Below are 8,163 nucleotides of genomic sequence, written 5' to 3' on the forward strand. Positions count from 1 at the left end.
TTATCACTTTGTTTTTCTAACAGAAAATATTTGGTGTATGTTTAGTTTACCATTAAATGCAGCAGGGGCATCTTTCATAATAAAGTCAGCTGATCATCCACATCTGCAGCATGCTTTGATTGGTTCCCTTGTATTCCCCTCAATAGGAGTCAATGGCCTCCGACTGCACAGAGTCCACTATAAAGCTGAGCTCATTGCACAACATCTCGTGTCTGTAGGCCGTACGGATCTGGGCCACGTTGGTCCGGCGAATGTTGTTGCCTTTGTGTCCATCTTTTAGGTAATTCGACCCCAAAAAGAGCTTTTTTCCTTAAAGAGATCAATAGAAATTGATCTAACGGTTGAATCCTTTTCCAGCTGATTTGATTGTGCATGGAGAAACCGCTACCTGGTGACTCAGGCCACTCTGCAGCACGCTGCTCCTCGCTATTTCACAAACATCACAGGTACTGAGGTTCCACACCTGCGCTGCAATAACGTACTCCTCCATCAGCGGTTCCTAGAATCTATGGATCAGAACTCTGATCTCTGCAGGACTAAACCTGACTGCTGCCCTACGGTGTGTTTTTCCTTGGTGTAGTGAAACTGCATGGGATCGTCTGTGTACAGGTACACACACAGACCTTTGTGCAGGAATTCTCTGAGGGTTTTCTTGGAATATTCCAGGAAAAGGCTGTTGTTGCTCAGTGGAGACATAGCAATAGGCATCTGGGCCAGGTAGCACAGGTGCTGCAGCACTGGACTCTGAGGGATGTTTAGAAACATAAATTCTTTAATTCTCACAAAAGATTGTCCCTTCCCAGAAAATGAAGCTAAGCTTAGATATGTCTGTAAAATGATCAAACTTATCACCATAAAATCTTTTCAGTATGTTGACATTTATCTGTCAGCACAGCCGTAGTGAGGCTGTGCCAATTCTCTTATTGTCAGGTTTAAACCCCTAAGACATCACACACAAAGAAGGAAAGAGACACAAAAGTCAGAATTCTGTTTTATGCTCGAGGAGAATGGGAATAAGGTCCAACCAGCACAGTCTCCACTGCACCGGCAGATCCTCCAAAACCACTCTGCCTTTGAAATCCAAGCATCCTCTATTACAAGCTGGGAGTTTTTCATTTCATTTATTTACTAGATTCCCATTAGCTGCTGCTTTGTACAGCAACTATTCTTCCTGGGGTCCAACACCACAATACAGCAACCAATATTTACATTAAAATTCACTCAAACATTCTCACATCACAAAAACAAAAAATACTAAAAACATCTGCTCAAATTACACAATAATTACAAACCATGGCAAAAGCTGCATCAGCCATTTCGGACATTTCCTTCACATGTTCAGTCACAATTCCCATAACTAAAACATAAATCTAAGGCTCTTCTTAAGATAGTAACACATTTACTGCTGTCTCAACAAAAATATATTTAACTTCTTTTTGTAAGTAATTAAATTATCCTCCAATACTAGAAAGTTAGGTAACGTGTTCCAAGCCGCCATTGCTCTGTTACTCACAGTTTTTTGTTTTAAAGTTGTTCGACACCTAGGTAACACAAACCTATAGAGTGACGTTTGCCTAGTGGAATGAATATGTATATCTGAGAAGAATAGGAATTTTCTGTAAAATAACTCTGGTGCTTTAGTCATCACTACTCTCTCAAACAAAACACAAAAGTGAATACTTCATTCTATTTCCACATGCAGCCATGATAGACGAGAATTCATTACACTTATACTAGTGCTATATGAACACTGCAAAGCCAGACGAGCCACTTTATTCTGAGCTACCTGTAATCCGGCCAAGTTACCCATTGATGTACTCGACCAGACTACAGAACCACAATCCAGATATGCAAATACTAAAGCTTGGACTACTTGCCTTAGCAGTTGATTAGACATAGACTACCTGCAGTATCTAACTACAGCAATCCCTCTTCCCATTTTCATCAATACCTGGTCAACATGATTATTCCATGACATTTGGTTATCTACTATCACCCCCAATAAATGAACATCCGTGACTTGTTCTATTTTTGTGTCACCTACCATCAGCACTAACCTTGGGTTTTCTTTTAAGGAATATTTAGATCCTAAAATAATACACTTTGTTTTTTTCTTATTCAAAACTAATTTATTTCTTGTCATCCATGTGTCTATTACTGCTAATTCCTCATTTAGAATCCTGTTTAAATCCATATCTGTATCTGCAGAGGCATGGATTGTGGAGTCATCTGCATACATTGTAATAGTAGTTTGATGTAAACTAAGAGGTAAGTCGTTGATAAAGACTGAAAACAACAATGGTCCCAGAGCGCTCCCTTGTGGCACCCCACAGCTCACCACTACTTGCTCAGAATAACTTCCATTGAAATATACTATATTTTTCCTATCTGATAGAAAGCTGTTCATCCATGTTATGTATGGAGCTAGGATTGGGACAATATTCAATGTAACTTGTACCAATCCTAGCTCCATAGTGATGGCAGTCAATTCAAATCGATAGCACTGCAACTTATCCAATAACACATCGTGATCTAGTACATCGAAAGCTGCACTTAAGTCTAACAGCACTGCACCAACTAATTTTTTATTATCTATTTCTGTCTTCCAATCATCAGTCATCTGCGCAAGAGCAGTAGCCGTGGAGTGCCCTTTCCTGTAAGTGTGTTGATATACTGAATTGAGTCCATTTATACAGAAATATTCTTGAATTTGTTCACATATTACTTGCTCCATTATCTTACCAAGAGCTGGTAGTAAACTAATGGGTCTGCTATTTTCTCCAGAAACCGGTTCTCTATTGTTCTTTGGTATTGGGATTATTTTGGCTATTTTCCATTCAAATGGATAAACACCTGCTCCTAGACTTGTATTAATAATGTGAGCCACAGGTATTGCAATTCAATCAGCTACTGACTTTAACAACTTCATCTCCAATTCATCAACTCCAGCTGGTTTTTCTTTACCATCCTGAAGTAATTTTGCTATTTTATCTGCATCTACAGTCACAAAAGAAAATGTACATGTCTTGTTTGCCATAATTTTCTCTCTCATTAATTCACCAGATAATCCTGCATCTTTATCCACAAAACCAAGTCCTTCCCTTATATTTAGAATTTTATTACTAAAATAGTTGCTAAAATAGCTAGCTATTTCTCTCGGCTTGGTGAGAACTTTCCCGTCCACTTCTTAAAAAGATGCTGTTACCCTTCCTTTTCTTCCCATTAATTCATTAATCGTATTCCACATTTTTTTTATTATCCCCTTTTACAGAATAAATTTTACTTTGATAAAACACTCTTCTTTTTATTCTATTTAATTTAGTGACTCACTCTTCGCCGAAAATGACACAGACCCCTCCTTTTTCGGCAAGGATCATGTCGAGAGCAATTTGGTTCTGAAAGGCCTTGAGAGAGGGTGCTGCCCAGCTGTCCATGTACAGCCTCGAATCCACTCTGCGTCCAGTTGCCGAGTCTCTGCACATTAAAATGAATATAATTAATTCGATGAACATTTTTATTAATTGTACACCACCACCAATACAAAGTAGATTCAAATCCTGCAGCTACTTGATCAACTAATTTATACTCATCAGGGACCCCTCGTGGGGACCCCTCGTGTGTGTGTGTGTGTGTGTGTGTGTGTGTGTGTGTGTCCGTCCGTCCGTCCGTCCTATTCTGCACTGTAATGTGGAACTTTGGCCAAGTATCTAATTCATGGTTACTTTGGAGAACGAGCACCATGGTTCATTCATTCATTATCTCACTGTGAAACCCATCGGATGCCATTAGCGCACCACTCAGCCACATCCCAGACCCATTTCTCTGCATTCTCCTGTTTTAATCTGGTCTCACATCTTCTGTCTCTCTCTTTGTCAAGGCTGTATCTCAAGGATGGGTTGACAACACACGAGAAAGCCTTTACCGCTTTACCGGGAAAGTATTGAGAAAGAGAGAAGCTCACTTGTTCCCAAAGAGCCACTGGACTGTTTCAAAAGAGGCGTGTCTCTTCTTCTCATCTTCCCCTGTGGCCGGGCCCTGGAGATATCTATTAAAAAAAGTCAGTCTCGAGTCAAGTCCAAGTCAAAGACAACCAAGTCCAAGTTAAGTCCAAAGTCAATGATGTGGAAGTCCTGTCATGGTCTGCATCTGCGTCTCCCCTCATGTGTCTCCTTGTGTTCTCCATCCCTCTCTAGGTTCTCCTTTTGTGTCTCCTATCACCCTCATGTGTCCTTGTCTGCATCTTCCTCATGTGTCTCCTGGTGTTCTCCATTCTTCCCCAGATCTCCAGCCCTCTAGGTTTCCCTCAGGTATCCCCCTCCCAGGTCCTGTGCTCCCGTGGCCCCCTTTAGTCACGCCCCTGTAGTTTTTCTTTCTGTAGAGTTTTTCCTGTAGTTTTCAGCTCCCCCTTAGAATATTAGTTATGTTTGCTGCCCTTCTGGTCTTTAGGTTTTTCCCTTAGGTCATGTTAGTTTCCTCCCTGATTAGTAATTAGGTTCACCTGGTCTCTCTCTCCCCACACACCTGCAGCCCATCTCCCTCTCATCCTCCCCAGTGTATATAACCCTGTCTGTATCTCAGTCCTTTGTCGGTTCATTGTTTCTTGTCAGTCTCGTCTCGTTTGGCTCTCTAGTTTCTAGTGTTTTTTTGGATCTCTGGTTAGTCATTTGGATTTTTTTGTTTTTGGCTCCCTGATTTTTGGATTACTCCTAAACAGAGGATTTTATTTTCATCATCTACCTCCTGCCTCGTTCATCTGGTTTCCTGCATCTTGGGTCCTAAACTTCCTCCTGCCCTACTCGTGACAGGTCCAAATCAAGTCCAAGTCCTTAACATTGAATTTTCAAGTAACAATCAAGTCATCTGTTCAACTTTAATTTAATGACGATGATAATAAATAAATTCCAGAAATGAAGCTTCTTAAAGCTTCATTTATTTGCTCAAACAAGCAGGAAGTGAAGCTGATTGTAAACAAAGTGCTGCTGAATTTAACAGTACAAGATCAAACCCAGAACCAAGAATGATTCATGATTTTAGTCCATGCCGCGCTACTCTTGTGCTAAAATATCAAATATGCTTAAGTCATCATCAAGTCAACAGATACAAGTCAGTTCAAGTCGCAAGTCATTAGCATTCATGTCTGAGTCAAGTCGTAAGTCTTTATAGATTTTATCAAGTCATGTCAGAAGTCATTAAAATAATGACTCGAGTCCAAGTCTTGTGACTTGAGTCCACACCTCTGCTATCTACATATCTAATATCACACATTTTAAAACTTTAAAGGGATATTCCGCCCTAAAGTTTAATTTAGTCCGTTGCCATATTCTCCAGAGTTGGATAAGTGGGTAAAAGTTTTTTGTAACCAGCCCAGTCATTTTCCTAATCTGGCAGTATTCTGCTAGCTTAGCATAAACACTGTAAGTGAATGGTAACAGCTAGCGCTGCTGTAAGCCGCTGATGAAGGCTACAAGAACATTATGCAGCGGTGTGACGTCTGGCAGACATTATCACTTCTGAGTTTGCTGTGTAACATTTACAATATTTTACCCTAATGGCAGTAAACAGAGAGTTTGGGGCCGCTGCGTCATGTCCTTGTGCCTTGCAGCAACGGCATCCGCCCATTTTCAGCTGCTTATCCGGAGATGGGTGTCGGGGACTGCAGCCGAAGCTGAGAGGCCCAGACTTCACGTTCCCCAGGAACTTGGACCAGCTCCTCGAGGGGAATCCTGGGAATGTCGAGAGTCCACCTAGAGCGGGTACTGCATGCCTTTGTAATTTCTAGGCTTGACTACTGCAACTCTCTCTATGCAGGGTTGTGTCAGTCAACACTGCGTCGCCTACAGGTTGTGCAGAACAGCGCAGCCAGGTTCCTGACTGGGACCATGAAACGGGACCACATCAGTCCGGTTCTGGCCTCCCTGCACTGGCTTCCGGTTTGCTATCGCTCGCAATTCAAAATCCTCGTCTTTGTTTATCATTTCTTCCAGGGTGGTGGTCCCCCCTATCTAGCCACACTCCTGAACAGACATTCCCCATCACGCGCTCTGCGCTCCTCTGACCAAGGCCTGCTCGCTGTCCCTCATTCTAGGTGTCGTACCCGTGGGGACCGGGCTTTCTCAGTCCTAGCACCGTCACTCTGGAACCAGTTGCCACCCTCAGTTAGGCTGTCCCCTTCTCTGCCAGTCTTTAAGAGTCGCCTAAAAACACACCTCCTCCGCTTGGCGTTTCCAGAACATGTTTGATTTTGGCCCTCTTTTATGTTGAATTTATTTCACAGTTTTCATTGGTTCACTTTATCCATTGTTTTACACATTTGTCCTGTACCAGAATGTTTAATCTATTTTGTAATTTGAATTGCTTTTATTGTTGATTTATTCAATATATTTACCTACAACTGAACCATGTTCAGCGCTTTGGGCTTCCTGACAGGGTTGCGGAAGGCGCTCTATAAATAAAGCTTTGATTGATTGATTGATTGATAATCCTAAGGCGTTCCCTGGCCAGCCTATAGTCCATTCAGCGTGTCCTAGGTCTTCCCTTGGGTCTTCTCCTGGTTGGACGTGCCGGGAAAACCGCACCAGGGAGGCGTCCAGGAGGCATCACCTCAACAAACTCCAGTCTAATCCCTACTTCAATTTAAGTTAGGCAAATAAAAAAGTGCTATCTTTGTTTAGTCAAACCTCAGATCTGTCGTGTTTTTGTGCTTTGAGTGACAAGAGAAGTAGCTGAAGCCATCTAACCCAAAAAGGAAAGTAAAAGTATGAAATTCAAGCAAACTAACAAGAGCAACAATGCCAAGGTGTTTGATCTTGGACCTTGAGGGCCACCATCCCTCATGCTCTAGTTCCTTTCCTGATCCAACACAACAAATGAGTAGGCGAATCACCTTCTCTGCATGGCCTCAAAATCCACTGCAAACCAGGTGTGTTGATGACCGCGCCTGTCATTCAAGATCAAATCACAGTGTTTATAACACATGTAGAGAAGACGAAACAGTGTGACACGGTCGGCGCGGCTCCTTACATCACCTCTGCAGACCCTGATCTCATGGTGTGGCTTTAAGCAGCAGGTGGCCCACTGATTTAGCCCTGCAGTGATTTGGATTATGAGGCTAATCCCCTCAGATTAGTTTTGGGAGTTAGCTTTAGTCAATTTACTCTTAGTCTTGGGCCTGTATCAGTTTGATTGACATCAGTTCTGTCCCATTTATTCATCTGATTATTCCTGCAGCCTTTTGCTCTCTTTCTTGTCTAAAAGCTGTGTTACAGAGCAGTGCAGCAAACTGTCAGCGAGCAAGCATTCGCCTGCTCTACCTCCATTCGGCCTTTTTTAAATTTTTTGTAGTTATTCTGTGACTGTAGACACAAGAGTGCTGCGAGAATAAAAAAGCCTTAAAGCTTACCACACTAAGTTCTTGAATGAACGTATTGTTTTTACTCGTTGACCCAGACTGATCAGTTTGATGATGCTATCAGCACGTCAGTGGCGTCACCAGCTGATTGGCTTACTGAAGGAGTGACACCTTCACACAGCTAGAAAGTACACTGAGTACGTCCATTCATCCTATTCCTGGACTGATTTTACCTGGACGACAAACACTGTTTGTTCATTCTTATCTTGATGCTTTTAATCCAGAAGCACAAGTGTTAAAAATACATAAGAGTAGGCTACATAATATTTAATCAGCCACTAGATGTCATGCTTGTTGTTTTTCCCCCTGCTATGGAGGCTTCATCTCATGCAATAGTGAGACAGTTGCTACAAATCATGGAGACTTAATACTCTGACCACTGGAGAAAATATGCAGATGAAGACTAAAACATCTAGGATGCAGATGAAGTGACTAAAATGTGTATGCAAAATGAAAATGTTATGGAGCGCACATGTGGCTGCCAACTTTCACTTGCACTAATGCAAAAATCTAAAGTTCAGCAGATTATTCCGATTTGATTCAAAAATGATGTGAACTCTGAAAGCCTGTCGTCAAACAAAACAAACAGGATTTTAGCCTTTTCAGTTCGCTTTAACTAGTGAATAAGATTTAATTTCTTTATTTCTGGGCGACGGTGGCACAGGAGTTAAGTGCTCGCCCCGTTATCAGAAGGTTGCAGGTTCAAGCTCCGCTCAGTTTGTTGCTGTCGTTGTGTCCTTGGGCAAGACACTTAA

The 8,163-nt window shown here is 42.0% G+C and overlaps 1 long non-coding RNA gene across 1 annotated transcript; it reads left to right on the top strand.

Annotated features, from left to right (window-relative positions):
* Positions 1-156: 156 nt before the first annotated feature.
* Positions 157-4,002, top strand: LOC139071820 (uncharacterized). The gene is made up of 4 exons (XR_011521640.1): positions 157-280; positions 358-446; positions 535-609; positions 3,878-4,002. It is a non-coding gene; the product is annotated as an uncharacterized lncRNA (long non-coding RNA).
* Positions 4,003-8,163: the final 4,161 nt, after the last annotated feature.

This window comes from Nothobranchius furzeri, chromosome 9 (assembly GCF_043380555.1).
Source record: "Nothobranchius furzeri strain GRZ-AD chromosome 9, NfurGRZ-RIMD1, whole genome shotgun sequence".
In the NCBI taxonomy this organism is placed as follows: Eukaryota; Metazoa; Chordata; class Actinopteri; order Cyprinodontiformes; family Nothobranchiidae; genus Nothobranchius; species Nothobranchius furzeri.